The sequence below is a fragment of the Odocoileus virginianus genome, chromosome 6, assembly GCF_023699985.2.
Source record: "Odocoileus virginianus isolate 20LAN1187 ecotype Illinois chromosome 6, Ovbor_1.2, whole genome shotgun sequence".
Classification (NCBI taxonomy): domain Eukaryota; kingdom Metazoa; phylum Chordata; class Mammalia; order Artiodactyla; family Cervidae; genus Odocoileus; species Odocoileus virginianus.
The window spans coordinates 52,275,173-52,294,538 of NC_069679.1; positions in this window are offsets into that span (position 1 = coordinate 52,275,173).

The window sequence follows — 19,366 nt, forward strand, 5'->3', positions numbered from 1 at the left end:
ATGTACCACAGCTTTCTTATCCATTCGTCTGCTGAGGGACATCTAGGTTGCTTCCATGTCCTGGCTATTATAAACAGTGCTGCAATGAACATTGGGGTACACGTGTCTCTTTCAGATCTGGTTTCCTTGGTGTGTATGCCCAGCAGTGGGATTGCTGGGTCATATGGCAGTTCTATTTCCAGTTTTTAAGGATCTCCACACTATTCTCCATGGTGGCTGTACTAGTTTGCATTCCCACCAACGGTGTAAGAGGGTTCCCTTTTCTCCACACCCTCCCCAGCATTTATTGTTTGTAGACTTTTTGATAGCAGCCAATCTGACTGGTGTGAGGCGGTACCTCATTGTGGTTTTGATTTGCATTTCTCTGATAATGAGTGATGTTGAGCATCTTTTCGTGTGTTTGTTAGCCATCTGTATGTCTTCTTTGGAGAAATGTCTGGAGTTGGCTCAGCATTCAGGTGATCTTTTGATGAATTTGTTGGGGAGAAAGTGGTCTCCCCGTCCTATTCCTCCACCATCTTAGTTTCCTCCCTCTGGAGAAATGTCTGTTTAATTCTTTGGCCCATTTTTTTGATTGGGTCATTTATTTTTCTGGAATTGAGCTACAGGATCTCCTTGTATATTTTTAATATTAATTCTTTGTCAGTTGCTTTGTTCCCCTTATTTTCTCCCATTCTGAAGGTTGTCTTTTCACCTTGCTTATAGTTTCCTTCATTGTGCAAAAGCTTTTAAGTTTAACTAGGTCCCATTTGTTTATTTTTGCTTTTATTTCCATTACTCTGGGAGGTGAGTCATAGAGAATCTTGCTGTGATTTATGTCAGAGAGTGTTTTGCCTATGTTTCCCACTAGTAGTTTTATAGTATCTGATCTTACATTTAGATCTTTAATCCATTTGTGTATGGTGTTAAAAAGTGTTCTAATTTCATTCTTTTACAAGTGGTTGACCAGTTTTCCCAGCACCACTTGTTAAAGAGATTGTCTTTTCTCCCTTGTATATTCTTGCTTCATTTGTTGAAGATAAGGTGTCCATAGGTGTGTGGATTTATCTCTGGGCTTTCTATTTTGTTCCATTGATCTATATTTATGTCTTTCTGCCAGTACAATACTGTCTTGATGACTGTAGCTTTGTAGTATAGTCTGAAGTCAGGCAGGTTGATTCCTCCAGTTCCATTATTCTTTCTCAAGGTTGCTTTGACTATTTGAGGTTTTTTGTGTTTCCATACAAATTGTGAAATTATTTGTTTTAGTTCTCTGAAAAATATCATTGGTAGCTCATACTCATTTTCACTATATTGATTCTTCCAATCCAGGAACATGGTATATTTCTCCATCTATTTGTGTCATCTTTGATTTCTTTCATCAGTGTTTTATAGTTTTCTATATACAGGTCTTTTGTTTCTTTAGGTAGATTTATTCTTAAGTATTTTATTCTTTTCATTGCAATGGTGAATGGAATTGTTTCCTTAATTTCTCTTTCTGTTTTCTCATTGTTAGTGTATAGGAATGCAAGGGATTTCTCTGTGTTAATTTTATATCCTGCAACTTTACTATATTAATTGATTAGCTCTAGTAGCTTTCTGGTGGTGTCTTTAGGGTTTTCTATGTAGAGGATCATGTCATCTGCAAACAGTGAAAGTTTTACTTCTTTTTCCAATCTGGATTCCTTTTTCTTTTTCTTCTCTGATTGCTTTGGCTAAAAGTTCCAAAACTATGTTGAATAGTAGTGGTGAGAGTGAGCACCCTTGTCTTGTTCTTGACTTTGCTTTCAATTTTTCACCATTGAGGATAATGTTTGCTATGGGTTTATCATATATAGCTTTATTATGTTGAGGTATGTTCCTTCTATGTCTGCTTTCTGGAGGGTTTTTTTTTTATCATAAATAGATGTTGAATTTTGTCAAAGGCTTTCTTTGCATCTATTGAGATAATCATATGGTTTTTATCTTTCAATTTGCTAATGTGGTGCATCACACTGATTGATTTGTGAATGTTGAAGAATCCTTGCATCCCTGGGATAAAGCCCACTTGGCCATGGCATATGATCTTTTTAATATGTTGTTGGATTCTGTTTGCTAGAATTTTGCTTAGGATTTTTGCATCTATGTTCATCAGTGATACTAGCCTGTAGTTTTCTTTTTTTGTGGCATCTTTGTCTCATTTTGGTATTAGGGTGATGGTGGCCTCATAGAATGAGTTTGGAAGTTTACCTTCCTCTGCAATTTTCTGGAAGAGCTTTAGTAGGATAGGTGTTAGCTCGTCTCTAAAATTTTGGTAGAATTCAGCTGTGAAGCTGTCTGGCCCTGGGTTTTGTTTGTTGGAAGATTTCTGATTACAGTTTCAATTTCCATGCTTGTGATGGGTCTGTTAAGATTTTCTATTTCTTCCTGGCTCAATTTTGAAAAGTTATACTTTTCTAAGAATTTGTCCATTTCTTCTAAGTTGCCCATTTTATTGGCATATAGTTGCTGATAGTAGTCTCTTATGATCCTTTGTATTCCTGTGTTGTCTGTAGTGATTTCTCCATTTTTATTTCTAATTTTGTTGATTTGATTCTTCTCCCATTTTTCTGGATGAGTTTGGCTAATGGTTTGTCTATTTTATGTATCTTCTCAGAGAACCAGCTTTTAGTTTTGTTGATTTTTGCTATAGTCTTCTTTATTTCTTTTCATTTATTTCTGCCCTAATTATTGTGATTTCTTTCCTTCTACTAACCCTGGGGTTCTTCATTTCTTCTTTTTCTAGCTGCCTTAGGTGTAGAGTTAGGTTACATATTTTATTTTTCTCTTGTTTCTTGAGGTAAGCTTGTATTACTATGAACCTTCCCCTTAGCACTGCTTTTACTGAATCCCATAGATTTTTGGATTATCGTGTTTTCATTTTCATTCATTTCTATGCATTTTGATATCTTTTTTGATTTATTCTGTGATTTGTTGATTATTCAGAATTGTGTTGTTTATCCTTCATGTTTGTATTTTTAATTTTTTTTTTTTTTTTTACTGTAGTTGACATCTAATCTTACTGCACTGTGATCAGAAAAGATGCTTGAAATGATTTCAATTTTTTTGAATTTACCAAGGCTATATTTATGGCCCTGGATGTGATCTATCTTGGAGAGCATTCCATGTGCACTTGAGAAAAAGGTCAAATTCATTGTTTTGGGGTGAGATGTCCTATAGATATCAATTAGATCTAAGTGGTCCATTGTATCATTTGAAGTTTGTGTTTCATTGCTAATTTTCTGTTTGGTTGATCTGTCCTTAAGTGTGACTGGGGTATTAAGGTCTCCCACTATTTTTGTGTTACTGTTAATTTCTCCTTCCATACTTGTTAGCATTTGCCTTACATTGAGAAGATAATTATTATATCTTCTTCTTGGATTGATCCTTTGATCATTACGTAGTATCTTTCTTTGTCTCTTTTCATGGCCTTTATTTCAGTCTATTTTATCTGATATGAGTATTGTGACTCCTGCTTTCTTTTGGTCTCCATTTGCGTGAAATATCTTTTCACAGCCCTTCACTTTCAGTCTGTATATGTCCCTTGGTTTGAGGTGGGTCTCTTGTAGACAGCATATATAGGAGTCTTGTTTTTGTATCCATTCAGCCAGTCTTTGTCTTTTGGTTGGGACATTCAACCCACTTACATTTAAGGTAATTATTGATAAGTGTGATCATGTTGCCATTTAATTTATTGTTTTGGGTTCGAGTTTATAAACCTTTTCTGTGTTTCCTGTCTAGAGAAGAACCTTTAGCATTTGTTGAAGAGCTGGTTTGGTGGTGCTGAATTCTCTCAGCTTTTGCTTGTCTGTAAAACTTTTGATTTCTCCTTCATATCTGAATGAGATCCTTGCTGGGTACAGTAAACTGGGTTGTAGGTTTTTCTGTTTCATCACTTTAAGTATGTGCTGCCATTCCCTTCTGGCCTGAAGAGTTTCTATTGAAAGATCAGCTGTTATCCTTATGGGAATCCCCTTGTGTGTTATTTGTTGCTTTTCCCTTGCTGCTTTTAATATTTGCTCTTTGTGTTTGATATTTGTTAATTTGATTAATATGTGTCTTGGGGTATTTTCGCCTTGGCTTTATCCTGTTTGGGACTCTCTGGGTTTCTTGGACTTGGGTGATAATTTCCTTCCCCATTTTAGGGAAATTTTCAACTATTATCTCCTCAAGTATTTTCTCACAGCCTTTCTTTTGTCTTCTTCTTCTGGGACTCCTGTGATTTGAATGTTGGGGTGTTTGATATTGTCCCAGAGGTCTCTGAGGTGGTGCTCATTTGTTTTAATTCTTTTTTTCTTTTTTCCTCTCTACTTCACTTATTTCCACCATTCTATCTTCCACCTCACTTATCCTATCTTCTGCCTCAGGTATTCTACTGTTGGTTCCATCCAGAGTGTATTTGATCTCAGTTTTTGCATTATTCATTATTGATTGATTCTTTTTTATTTCTTCTAGGTCCTTGTTAAACATTTCTTGCATCTTCTAAATCCTTGTGTCCAGACTATTTATCTGTAATTTCATTTTGTTTTCAAGATTTTGGATCATCTTTACTATCATTATTCTGAATTATTTTTCAGATAGACTCCCTATCTCCTCCTCTTTTGTTTGGTTTGGTGGGCTTTTATCATGTTCCTTTACTTGCTGCACATTTCTCTGCCTTTTCATCTTGTTTAGATTGCTGTGTTTGGGGTGGTCCTCCTGTATGCTGGAATTTTGTGGTTTCTCTTTATTGTGGAGGTTCCTCTCTGTGGGTGGCATTGATTGAATAGCTTCTCAAGGTTTCCTGGTTAGGAAAGCTTGTGTCAGTGTTCTGGTGGGTAGAGCTGGATCTCCTCTCTCTGGAGTGCAATGAAGTATCCAGTAGTATGTTCTGAGGTGTCTGTGGGTTTGGTGTGATGTTTGGCCGCCTGTATTTTAATGCTCAGGGTTATGTTCCTGCACTGTAGGAGAATTAGCTTGGTATGTCTTGCTCTGAAACTTGTTGGCTCTTGGGTGGAGCTTGGTTTCAGTGTAGGTATGGAGGCTTTTGGATGAGCTCTTGTTGATTAATATTCCCTGGAGTCAGGAGTTTTCTGGTGTTCTCAATTTTGGATTTAAGCCCCCTGCCTCTGGCTTTCAGTCTTATTCTTACAGTAGCCTCAAGACTTCTCCATACATATGGATCCAATTATAAAACATCTAGGTTAATGGTGAAAAGATTCTCCACAGTGAGGGACACCCAGAGTGGCTCCCTGAGTTACATGGAGAGGAGAAGAGGAAGGGGGGATATAGTGGTGACCAGGAGGAGAAGAGGGGGAATCAAAAGGAGAGAGATTGATCTAGCCAGTAATCAGTTCCCTACATGTTCTCCACAGCCTGGAACACTCAAAGAGATTCACAGAGTTAGGTAGAGAAGATAAGGGAGAGGGAGGAGATAGAGGTGATCTGGGGGAGAAAAGGGAGAGTCAAAAGGGGAGAGAGCAATCAAGCCAGTAATCACACTCCTAAGTAACAATGGGTACCGAAGATTGGATTCTTAAAGGTACAAAATTTATAACAAAAATCAGAAAGCAAAGATTAAAAATCTAGCACTGGAAGACCCAGAGGGATCGGGCGGAGAGGGAGGTGGGAGGGGGGATCGGGATGGGGAACACATGTAAATCCATGGCTGATTCATGTCAATGTATGACAAAACCCACTACAATACTGTAAAGTAATTAGCCTCCAACTAATTAAAAAAAAAATCTAGCATAGAGGTTAGACTCTCAAATTTATAATAGTAAAGAAAATAAAATCACAAACATTTTATATATATATATATATATATATATACACATATATATATATATGAAATTTGCTTTAAAAATAAGGGGGTTTTTTGCAAGGTAATAGTAGGTTATAAAAATGAAAATTAAAGGAGTAATAAATTTTTTTTTTAATTTAAAAATGATCACAGTAAAATATATCTGGGAATTTCTCTGGAGCTGTTGAGGGCAGTGTGGGGTCAGTTCAGTTTCAGATAGTTCCTTGTTCCACCTTAAACTTTTTCTCAAGTTCTATAGGCCCCTTCCATTGTAGTGAGTCCTAACTACAGGGTTTTAATCTGTTGCACCTGTCACTTTCGTAGCAGTTCCCTCTTCTTTATTTTTGCTTTGCTTGCAAGTCTCTTCAGTGTCTAATCTCCACCCTGACACAAGGGGGCAAAAGTGGCCACTGATTTAGGCTCACTTGTTCAGTTGTGCTGTGGGGAGGGAGGAACACTGCAAGCAAATATCACTGGCATTTGTAGGGAGTGCTCTAAGTGTGTGGGCCACACTGGGTTTGCCCCCGCTCACAGCGTGTGTGCTTTCCCGGTCTACACTCGTCAGTCTACAGGTTGCTCTGCAGGGGAACAGTCTAAAGCAGGCCCTGGGTTGTGTGCACTTCCCTGGTCTAAGCCACTCAGGCTCAGGTTCTCGGGTACTCCACAAAGGCAGAGAGTCAGTTGAGCCTGGTTTTGTTCCCTTCCCAGGTCCGAGCAGCTCAGGCGACCAGGTGCTTGGTGAGCGCACTCTCCCAGCTAGGCGGTGCATCTTATCACCTCCTGGGTCCCAGCCCCTCGATTTCCTGGGTGTGCAGTGGGACCACCATCTCAGATGTGCCGTGAGTCTCCTCTGGGGGCTGATCTCAGGCTGCAACCCTCCTAGCTGATGTCAACCGTCCAGGATCCCAGGAAGATATGGTTAGTAACTGGGAGACTGCTCACAGTTTGTTGGAGGATGCCATCTCTGGGGCCAAGATTGCCCCCCGCCTTTTGGCTCTGGCTGTTGCCCACCTGCCTCTCTGCCTCTGGCGTGCAAATCTTCTGCTTAAAAAATCAGCTGATAGCCTTATGGGGGTTCCCTTACATTTGACTCTTTGCTTTCTCTTGCTGTCTTTCAGATTATCTCTAACTTTCACCATTTTAACTGGTATAGGTCTCTTGGGTTCATCTTGTTTGGAACTCTGCTTTCTGGATCTGGATATCTATTTTCTTCTTTACAGCCATGATTTCATTAAATACATTTTACCATCTTTTTCTCTCTCTTTCTGGGCCCCTATATTGTGAATGACAATATGTTTGATTTTGTCTCAGAGTTTCCTTAAACTGTTCTCTTTTTTGAGTTTCTTTTTGATCTTCTGATTGGGTGATTTCCATTATAATGTCTTCTAGATCACTTATGTATTCTTCCATATTCTAATATGCTGTTATTTTCTTCTATCAAGTTTTTAATATCCATTATATTTTTCAGTTCTGACTAGTTCTCTTTTATTTTCTAGGTTCTTATTAAATTTTTCATTCTGTTCTATTTTTTCTGTACTTCAGTTATCTGTCTTGTTACTAATGCTTTGAAATCTTTATCTGGTAAATTATTTCTATTTATTTAGGTATTTTTTCATGGATTTTTCTTATTCTTAATATTTTAAGCAAAGTTCTCTGTCTTTTCATTTTGCCTAACTTTCTCTGTCTCTGTACAATTAGGTGAAACAGTTACCCTAATCTTGAAAGAATATTCTTGTGTGGGAGCATCCCTAAACATTCTATATGTGCCTAGTGGCTTTCATGGGAGAGCTACATCCCTAAGTAAGCATGGATCATGTCTTTCCCCAGGGTTTGCTAATAGCTATAACCTTAGTGGCAGGTGGGACTGGAGATAGAGGGGGTAGAGGCCAGAACCAGTTGTGAGCTGGGGCTTAACCTAGGCTCAGTGGCTGTCACCTCCCTATGTGAATGCAATAAGATCCCAAGATGCTAGAGAAGAAGCCTTGAGGGTCAGTTCTGGGCTGGTTCTGTTCCCCTCTGAGTGTGTGCTCTCCTCATCCCAGCAGTGGTAACTTTGTCCCAGAAAGGAGCAGCACTGGAGCAAGATGGGCCATACTGGGCACTTGGCATGGTTCTGGGCATATACTGAAGTAGTTCTGGCATGCCAGTCAGAACTCCAGATCAGTCCTGATCTACCTATGCTAGGAATGGCCACCCTCATCCTGTTCAGGTCCTATCCAGCTCCATCCCTCTTGATTGTATATTTTCTTCTTTGGAAACAGTAGCCTTTGCCCTAGTGGGGAAATGTACCAGTGCAACCTATTACTTATCTTTCCTTTCTATGCAACTCTCTGTAGACCACTCTTTACAACCTTGGTTGTATAAGAGTCTTTCTACCAGTCTCCAGTTTGTCTTCAGTGAGAATTTCTCCATAAATAGGTGTGTTTGTGATGTCATTGTGTGGAGACATGAGCTCAACAACCTCTTTACTCTGTCACCTTTATTTCCCCATCTTATTTGAATAACTAGCTAAAAACATTAATAACTGCTACCCCAAGCACTTCTCTACCCCATTTTTCAACACCATGATGGCCCATGGGACCCATTTATGTAAGAATTCTAGTACTTTCTCCACCAACTTCAGCAGAAAACTCTTAGTCCTTGTAAAGTCACCTAGATTATATGTGATTTGCATAACAGTCAGTTCAGTTCAGTCGCTCAGTCATGTCCAACTATTTGCAACCCATGGACTGTAGCACTCCAGGCCTCCCTGTCCATCACCAACTCCTGGAGTTTACTCAAACTCATGTCCATTGAGCTGGTGATAATATCCAACCATCTCATCCTCTGTCATCCCCTTCTCCTCCCACCTTCAATCTTTCCCAGCATTCAAATGAGTCAGTTCTTTGCATCAGGTGGCCAAAGTTTAGGAGTTTCAGCTTCAGCATCAGTCCTTCCAATGAATATTCAGTACTGATTTCCTTTAGGATTGACTTACATACAAAGACATAAAACAAAAACAAAACAGAAAAATACTGGTTCCAGTAGGTTACCCACTGATTGTGGATGGAGGATCTTAATTTAGTTAAATCTCTATTAAATGAGATACTTGGGGAGTAATAAACTGAATGTAAAGGCATTGTTTGCAACCATGTAAAAGTCGTATGTTTTATATGGTGGTGGTTTAGTCACTAAGTCATATCCAACTCTTGCAACTCCATGGACTGTAATCTGCCAGGCTCCTCTGTCCATGGGATTCTCCAGGCAAGCATACTGGAGTGGGTTGCCATGTCCTTCTTCAGGGAATCTTCCCTACCCAGGAATTGAACCTAGATCTCCTGCATTGAGGTAGATTCTTTACCAACTGAGCTACGAGGGAAGCCAAATGTTTTATATAGTGATGTGATTAATGTGCTTTTTTTGTGAAGAGGTTGTTACTTTTTGTTTTCCTTAGTACTTGGTGGAATACAGAGAGCCTGAAACCAAAGAACTGCAGGGGTGGTTTTTTTTTCATTTCAAGGGTAACTTCCAAACAAAATACATAGATTCATTTTACCCTTGAGTTTTATTTCCTGTGGTGTCATGAAACAATTAACACCAAGATTTGGAGAAATGTTGACAACCCAGGAACTATCTTTTTATTTTTCTGATGTATAAAGAACTAAATGAGGGATAAAATAAAGAGAGATTAAGGATGAGTAGAATTTTCTCCATAGGAGCCACAAGCGCTCCAAGTGGTCACTATGCAGTATTCAAGAACATTGCCAAGTCTGCTATTCTTCACAGTTTGCCCAAAGGAGAATGCTCATCTCCTCATTTGCTTCATCTATTTGCATAGGCACATTCTTAGTGCTAATAAATATGAATACTGATAATAGGAGCTCCAATTTTCATATGAGCCTGGATCTTAGTGTCCAAGTTTTACCTATTGTTAACATTTTTCTTTCCAAGAATAAATGCTTTTTGATTTTATGACATGATGACAAGCATCTTCAAAACAGCTACCTTCCTTTATACATATCAGTACTACTTGCAGTGCTTACCAGGTGCCTTTGAATATGGCTAAATTAATTGCTAACCAAATGACCTTATTGTGTCAAATTTGAAATTTTTGGACTTTGCTTCCATTTCCTGAAGTTTTTGAATGTATGTGTTTACGTGTATATTTCTGTGTGTACTCAATAACCAGATGATGAATATGTTAAGTGTCTTCCATTTGACCTTCCTGATCCAATTTCCACTCTTCTCCAAAATGCTTTCTGTCCCCAAGGGCTGCCTATTTGAATTACATCACCCTGCTCCTTCTGTGTCCCCATTAGCATCTATTTAGGTTTATCTAACGGAGATCCTCAGCAGGAGGTAGAAGACTGATCCTGGGCACTCACACGGGGACAGCTGAAGTAAGAATAGATGTATGTCAGGAGGGATAATTAGGTTTTAGAGTGCTTTGGGAAAAGAAGGAAATACCTCACCACTGGTTACTGCTGTCGAAATATCTTGTGAAATTTTTAAAGATAACAACAGTGAGATTATCTGCTTGACCTTTGCATATGGATATATAAAGCAGAGGTCAATCAATCAATGAACGAGTGTCAAATTCCTGTCCACTCTAGGTGTACCACCATGTTGAGCTGAGGTTCTAGGAAGGAAACTGAAGCAGATTCTTCCCCATTTTCTTGGAGGTGTTAGTGAAACCCATAGAACTTGTTGAGCAAGCATTGCCGAATATTAAATATACTACCCAGAGACTTTTAGAAAATTAATCTTGCACCTGTGTACTCTGGGGATATTTTTTCTGTTGTCAATCAAATGAAAATTTATATTTAGGTTTTAGGGATCATATAATAAAAAATATTCAAATGAGTATTCAAAGAGTATATATAGTAACAATAAAAATATTAAGGTCAAGAAAGAGCTTATATACAATTCAGAAAAAAGTAACAAAATCAAACAAGTTAGCTCAAGGATTTTTTTCTGTAAAGCAAATCAGAAATAAGATAAGGCCAAGGGCATTCAGAAGCAGAAGTTTTGTTGTAATGGTGATAAGGAGAACAGGTGAAGATTTTATGAATTGGCTAAAGGTCCCTAATCCTTAAGACCCATGAGTCGAGCACAAGGCTGGAAAATACACTGAAAGAATTTGTATACTCTAATTACTTAACAGCATCCCACATACAGAAGGTGCCCAATACATATATAGTAGATGTTTGTTAAATATCAAAAATGCTAAATTTGCCTGAATGAAGTTTTAATGTTCAGTGCCTGGCAGCAGAATGAATTATCCAATGACAATCTCTCCAAGCTGAGTTCTGATTCTCTACTACTAATAGTTCTAGGTGAGAATGTGCTATTATTCAGATCAAGATGGATTACAGGACCTAGTGAGTTTCTCAGTATGCCAAGAATCTGGCAGCTTAGTTCTGCATATTAAGGATTTGTAATTCCCTCATTTATCTGTCACTTCTGCTGCCATGCTGTAAAACTAGAAAAAAAATACACATCACCCCTCAGTATCTCAGTTCCCACTAGGTTAGGACCAGTGAGAAAAGAGAGTAACTGTAAGAATGATAGGACAGAAATCAGGATGGAGGGGGAGAGGAGAAATCAGTTCATCCTGCTTTAAAGATTTCTTTAACATTTAATTTCCTTCTTACCTGCAGGCAGTTTTCTAAAGGTGCACATTTAACTTCTAGGTTAAATATGAAACTTGAAACCATTGGCACTGTGGCATAAATTAAATAAGGGGAGAATAGAGAGTGATTTGTTTTTCCCCTGGAATAAAACCCCAGTACTCCTCCAAGGTTGTGTGAAAGGCTGAGGAATCTGTGGTACAAATACTTTAATTAGCTGACAGCTTGTGGGATGAATTACATCTGATCTCTGTTCACGATGCTTGTATAATAAAGGACTTAATTGTTTCATTTTTTACAGTATAATGGATGGATGGAGGAGGAGGATATCTTGAGAATTTATCCATTTAAAGCAGTGATTGCAATATTGTTCTGAAAAGTAGAATAGAACATGTAGAAGGTTATAGAGAAAGTAAGTAGGCGTCTTCAGCTTCTGGAGACTGTAACTTTGCCCTCTGGCTGGTTGGGAAGCTGACATTTCACCATCAAATAGCTCTATAACTTTTGTCTTTTGCCATCAAGAATGTAACAACCCCTTTTAAAAAATTGTTTATTTTTTAATTGGAGGATAACTGCATTACAAAATTGCGTTGGTTTCTGCCATACATCAAATGATTCAGCTATAGGTATACATATGCCCCCTTCCTGGTGAGCCTCCCTCCCCCATCCCACCCCTCTAGGTTGTCACAGAGCCCCAGAATTGAGCTTCTTGAGTCATAAGGAAATTTCCACTGGCTATCTAAGTTTACATATGGTAATAGCCTCTTAAATGGTCTCTCTGCCTTAGGTTTTATCTTCTTCCATCCTCCACTCTACAGCCAGAGTGTTCCACCAGTGCTGGTACTGTGACTGGGCATTTCTCTAATTGATGATCATTCAGTGCTGCCCTGTAAGGTAAACTACAAGATTTTTAACATGGACTTGAAATGCTTGAGCCTGCTCTCAGTGGCTTCCTCCCCTCCCTCTGTCTTGCGCATTATGCCTCAGTAGCACCTGATTACTAAAAAATCCTTGATAAAATCACATTTTTTTCTCTCTGAATTTCTGCTTATGCCATCTCATCTACAAGCAATGCTCTTTTGCTCTCTCTAGCTCTCCTTCAACTTTTATATTGGTCTTTTAAGAAGACTCAGTCATTACCCTTTCTGACCATCCCACCTTCTTCCTAGCTGCATGAACCTCCCCTCATTAATGCCTCCAAATGATCCCATAAGTAGTCTACCAAAGCATTTCTCCCACTTTATTACAAGTGTTTATGAAAAATATCCCATTAAATGGTGAGTTACTTAAAATTAGGTCCCTTGTTATATTCATCTGTGTGTCCCCAGCCTCTAGTATAGGACAAAACAGGTGTTCATTAAATGTTCATTCAATGAATAAATGAGTGAAAATGTGTTTTACTCCATTTGTTCAACAATATTATAGTAAAAGTAACATTTTACCAAATATTAAGTGAGTTTTGAATAAATCACATATATAAGACTAGCATTTGTGGAGTGAAATGCCACAGAAATTAAATTGCTGAAGAAGAAACCTGGATATATGTGCTATCCAATGTAAATGATACATATAACATTTCACTTAATTGTTACAGTTCAGTCATTCAGTCCTATGCGACTCTTTGTGACCCTGTGGACTACAGCATGCCAGGCCTCCCTGTCCATCACCAACTCCCAGAGTTTACTCCAACTCATGTCCATTGAGTCGATGATGGCATCAAACCATCTCATACTCTATTGTCCCCTTCTCCTGCCGCCTTCAATCTTTCCCAGCATCAGTGTCTTTTCAAATGTGTCAGTTCTTTGCATTAGGTGGCCAAAGTATTGGAGTATCAGCTTCAGCATCAGTCCTTCCAATGAATATTCAGGACTGATTTCCTTTAGGACAGACCAGTTGGATCTCTTGGGGGTCCAAGGGACTCTAAAGAGTCTTCTTCAATACCACAGTTCAAAGCATTATTCTTCAGCGCCCAGCTTTCTTTATAGTCCAACTCTCACATCCATATATGACTACTGGGAAAACCATAGCCTTGACTAGATGAACCATTGTTGACAAAGTAATGTCTCTGCTTTTTAACAACCTGTACAGGTTGGTCATAACTTTGCTTCCAAGGAGTAAACGTCTTTTAATTTCATGGCTATAGTCACCATCTGCAGTGATTTTGGATCCCAAGAAAATAAAGTCTGCCACTGTTTCCACTGTTTCCCCATCTATTCGTCATGAAGTGTTGGGACTGGATGCCATGATCTTAGTTTTCTGAATGTTGAGCTTTAAGCCAACTTTTTCACTCTTGTCTTTCACATTCATCAAGAGGCTCTTTAGTTCTTCTTCGCTTTCTGCCGTAAGGGTGGTGTCATCTGCATATCTGAGGTTTATTGATATTTCTCCTGGCAATCTTGATTCCAGCCTGTGCTTCATCCAGTCCAGAATTTCTCATTATGTACTCTGCATATAAGTTGAATAAGGAGGATGCCATTATACAGCTTTGATGTACTCCTATTCCGATTTGGAACCAATCTGTAGTTCCATGTCCAGTTCTAACTGTTGCTTCTTGACCTGCATACAAATTTCTAAAGAGGCAGGTCAGGTGATCTGGTATTCCCAAGTCTTGAAGAATTTTGCAGAGATTGTTGTGATACACACAGTTAAAGGCTCTGGTGTAGTCAATAAAGCAGAAATAGATGTTTTTCTGGAACTCTCTTGCTTTTTCAATGATCCAGTGAATGTCAGCAATTTGATCTCTGGTTCCTCTGCCTTTTCTAAATCCAGCTTGAACATCTGGAAGTTCACTGTTCACTGTTTAAGCCTGGCTTGGAGAATTTTTACTTTGCTAGCATGTGAAATGAGTGCAATTGTGTGGTTGTTTGAACATTCATTGGCATTGCCTTTCTTGGGACTGGAATAAAACTGACCTTTTCCAGTCCTGTGGCCACTGCTGAGTTTTCTGAATTTACTGGCATATTGAGTGCAGCACTTTCACAGCATCATCTTTTAGGATTTGAAATAGCTCAACTGGAATTCCATCACCTCCACTAGCTTTGTTCGTAGTAATGCTTCCTTAGGCTCACTTGACCTCACACTCCAGGATGTCTGGTTCTAAATGAGTCATCACAGTATCATGGTTATCTGGGTCATTAAGACCTTCTTGCATAGTTCTTCTGTGTATTCTTGCCACCTCTTCTTAATATCTCCTGCTTCTATTAGATCCATTCCGTCCTTTATTGTGCCAATCTTTGCATGAAATATTCCCTTGGTATCTCTAATTTTCTTGAGGTCTCTAGTCTTTCCCATTCTGTTGTTTTCCTCTATTTTTTGCACTGATCATGCTTTCTTATCTCCTTGCTATTCTTTGGAACTCTGCATTCAAATGGGTATATCTTTCCTTTCCTCCTTTGCCTTTGGCTTCTCTTCTTTTCATAGCTGTTTGTTAAGGCCTCCTCAGACAGCCATTTTGTTTTTTTTGCATTTCTTTTTCTTGGAGATGGTCTTGATCCTTGTTTCTTGTACAATGTCACAAACCTCCATAGTTCTTCAGGCGCTGTGTCTATCAGATATAATCCCTTGAGTCTATTTGTCACTTCTACTGTATAGTCGCAAGGAATTTGAATTAGATCATACCTGAATGTTCTAGTGGTTTTCCCTACTTTCTTCAATTTAAGTCTGAATTTGGCAATAATTATTTCATGATCTGAGCCATAGTCAGCTGCCATTCTTGTTTTTGCTGACTATACAGAGCTTTTCCATCTTTAGCTGAATAGAATCAATCTGATTTTGGTATTGACGATCTGGTGATGTCCACGTGTAGAGTCTGCTCTTGTGTTGCTGGAAAAGGGTGTTTGTTATGACCAGTGCATTCTCTAGGCAAAACTCTGTTATCCTTTGCCCTGCTTCATTCTGTACTCCAAGGCCAAATTGGCCCATTACTCCAGGAATTTCTTGACTTCCTACTTTTGCAATGTAGTCCCCTATAATGAAAATGACATCTTTTGGGGGTGCTAGTTCTAGAAGGTCTTGTAGGTCTTCATAGAACCATTCAGCTTTGATCTTCAGCTTTGATCTGCAGTCCAAGAACTGCATTTTGGACTCTCTTGTTGACTATGATGGCTACTCCATTTCTTCTAAGGTATTCTTGCCCACAGTAGTAGATATAATGGTCATCTGAGTTATATTCACTCATTCCAGTCCATTTTAGTTCACTGATTCCTAAAATGTCAATGTTCACTCTTGCCATCTCCTGTTTGACCACTTCCAATTTGCCTTGATTCATGGACCTAACATTCCAGTTTCCTATACAATATTGCTCTTTACAGCATCAGACTTTACTTCCATCAGCAGTCACATCCACAACTGGGTGTTGTTTTTGCCTTGACTCCATCTCTTCATTCTTTCTGGAGTTATTTCTCCACTCTTCTCCAGTAGCATATTGGGCACCTGGGGACCTGGGGAGTTCATCTTTCAGTGTCCTCTCTTTTTGCTTTTTCATACTGTTCATGGGGTTCAAGACAAGAATACTGAAATGGTTTGCCATTCCCTTCTCCAGTGGACCACGTTTTGTCATAACTCTCCACAATAACCCAGCTGTCTTGAGTGGCCCTACAGGGCATGGCTCATAGTTTTATTGAGTTAGACAAGACTGTGGTCCATGTGATCAGATTGGTTAGTTTTCTGTGACTGTGGTTTTCAGTCTGTCTGCCCGCTGATGGAGAAGGATGAGAGGCTTATGGAAGCTTCCTTATGGGAGAGATTGACTGAGGGGGAAACTGGTTCTTGTTCTGATGGGCAGGGCCATGCTCAGTAAATCTTTAATCCAATTTTCTGTTGCAGGATGGGGCTGTATTCCCTCCCTGTTATTTGACCTGAGGCCAAACTATGGTGGAGGTAATGAAAATAATGGTGACCTCCTTCAAAAGGTCCCATGAATGCACTGCTACACTCAGTGCCCCCAAACCTGCAGCAAGCCACCCCCAACCCATGCCTCTGCCAGAGACTCCTGTACACTCACGGGCAAGTCTGGATCAGTAACTGTAGATGTCATAAAAAAAAACAAAAAAAAACAAAAAAAACCCTCTTTGTCCTACCTATATCATGATTTAGAGAACCTGGTAGTCTGGAGAATCCCAGGGATGGGAGCCTGGTTGGTTGCCGTCTATGGGGTCGCACAGAGTCGGGCATGACTGACGTGACTTAGCAGCAGCAGTGACTTATCTAGTCACATTTAAACAGGAGGAAGATGTCTTGCACAAACAGATCTGACTCTCATACTGAGCCTCTCAAACACCATTATACATCTAGATCCTTGTATTGTAAATAATATTGCTGAGACTATTGGGGAGTATGTATCTTTTTGAATTAGAATTGGATGGACCCATAGGGTATTATAATTACTGAAATAAATCAGACAAAAACAAAAGCTTGTATGCAATAATATGTGTGGAATCTTAAAAAAAATTGCAAACGTAATGAAAGATAAGACTCATAGTATAGATAGTCTGGTTCCAGACTACCTTACCTGCCTCCTGAGAAACCTGCATGCAGGTCCAAAAGCAACAGTTAGAACTGAACATGGAACAATGGACTGGTTCCAAATTGGGAAAGGAGTACATCAAGGCTGTATACTGTCACCCTGCTTATTTTACTTAAATGCAGAGTACATCATGTGAAATGCCAGGCTGCATGAAGCACAAGCTGGAATCAAGACTGTTGGGAGAAATAGCAGTATCCTCAGCTTCCCTGCTGGCTCAGAGGTTAAAGCAATTGCCCGCAATGTGGGAGACCCGGGTTCGATCCCTGGGTCGGGAAGATCCCCTGGAGAAGGAAATGGTAACCCACTCCAATATTCTTGCCTGGAGAATCCCATGGAGGGAGGAGCCTGGTAGGCTACAGCCCACAGGGTCACAAAGAGTCGGACATGACTGAGTGACTTCACTCACTCACTCACTCAGATATGCAGATGACACCACCCTTATGGCAGAAAGTGAAGAAGAACTAAAGAGCCTCTTGATGAAAGTGAAAGTGGAGAGTGAAAAAGCTGGCTTAAAACTCAGCATTCAAAAAATGAAGATCATGGCATCCAGTCCCACAACTTCGTGGCAAATAGATGCAGAAAAAAATGGAAACAGTGACAGACTTTATTTTCTTGGGTTCCAAAACCACTGCAGATAGTGACTACAGTCAAGAAATTAAAAGATTATTGCCGCTTTGAAGAAGAGCAATGACAAACCTAGAAAACACATTAAAAAGCAGAGACATTGCTTTGCCGACAAAGGTCCATCTATTCAAAGCTATGGTTTTACCAGTAGTCATGTATGGATGTGAGAGTTGGACTATAAAGAAAGCTGAGCACCAAAGAATTGATGCTTTTGAACTATGGTGTTGGAGAAGACTCTTGAAAGTCCCTTGGACTGCAAGGAGATCCAACCAGTCAATCCTAAAGGAAATCAGTCCTGGGTATTCCTTGGACTGATGCTAAAGCTGAAGGTCCAGTATTTTGGCCACCTGATGCCAAGATCAGACTCACTAGAAAAGACCCTGATGTTGTGAAAGATTGAAGGCAGGAGGAGAAGGAGACAACAGAGGATGAGATGGTTGTATGGCATCACGAACTCAATGGCCATGAATTTGAGCAAGCTCCGGGAGATGGTGAGGAAAAGGGAAGCCATGTGTGCTGCAGTCTATGGGATCACAAAGAGTCAGACAGAACTGAGCAACTGAACAACAATATAGATATAGATAACACACTAGTGGTTACCAGTGGGGAGACAGAAAGGATGAGGGGCAAAAGAGAAGAAGATTAAAAGGTGCAAAGTATGTATAAAATTAATAAGCTATAAGGATATATTGTACAGCACAGGAAATATAGCCAATATTTTATAATAACTTCAAATGGAAGATATTCTCTAAAAATGTTGAATCACCCTGTTGTACACCTGAAATTAACAATATTGTGAGTCAACTATACTACATTAAAAAAAAAAAAAACACTTTGCAAATGCCCAAATGCTAATGCTGCTGGCCCTTGGCCCTCACTTTATATGGCAAGGCTAGAGACCTCAACTCCATGTAGAGTAAAATGGCTTGCAGGAGACTGAATGTCACAATGTCAAAGTATTTTATTGCTGTGCACATAGCTAACCTGAAAGCTTCTGCCACCTTGTGTTAATATTTAAGTGGATTTTAGATAATATTGTTGGCTCATAGTTTGATCAACTTATCATTTGTCATGATCAAATTGAATTATGAATATTTCAAGTCTTTTTCTCATAACAACTTCAGAAATGCTCACTTTATTTTTATTGTTTTTATGTCATGTTACTTTGCACTGGGCTTCCGTGGTGGCTCAGAGGTAAAAAACCTGCCTTTCAATGCGGGAGATACAAGTTCAATCCCTGAGTTGGGAAGATCCCCTGGAGGAGAAAATGGCAACCCACTGCAGTATTCTTGCCTAGAAAATCCCATGGACAGAGGAGCCTGGCAGGCTACAGTCCCTGGAGTAGCAAAGAATCAGACATAACTTATCAGCTAAGCACACAGGCATTTTGTAGTAGCTAATATTTTAGAACCAAGCCTAGGTTCCTGACCTGTGAGTCACATAGGAGGCCTCTCTAGATTTACAAACCATATACAGGCATGAAAATCACAGTATTTTTGGAAAAGGTCATGTTCAATATAGAAACTTGGGAGGAAATGAGCAAAATATGATAATACCCAAGATCATGAAAGGGGAATTCAACAGGGTTAAAATAAATTAACTAGAGGAAATCTAAACCAGATCAATCAAAAATTTTTTAAAAATTATTGGAAAAGAAGTCTAAGAAGCAAGTAAAACCCAAATATTTAGAACATTGGTGTTTTAAGATAAAAATATTCAAAATTATATATGTGGGGAGAAAAACCAAGAAAAAGAATAAGGAACAAATTAGACGAAACCTCAAATTTGATAGAATTTAAAACCAAAGAGAATAACCTTATACAGTATGTG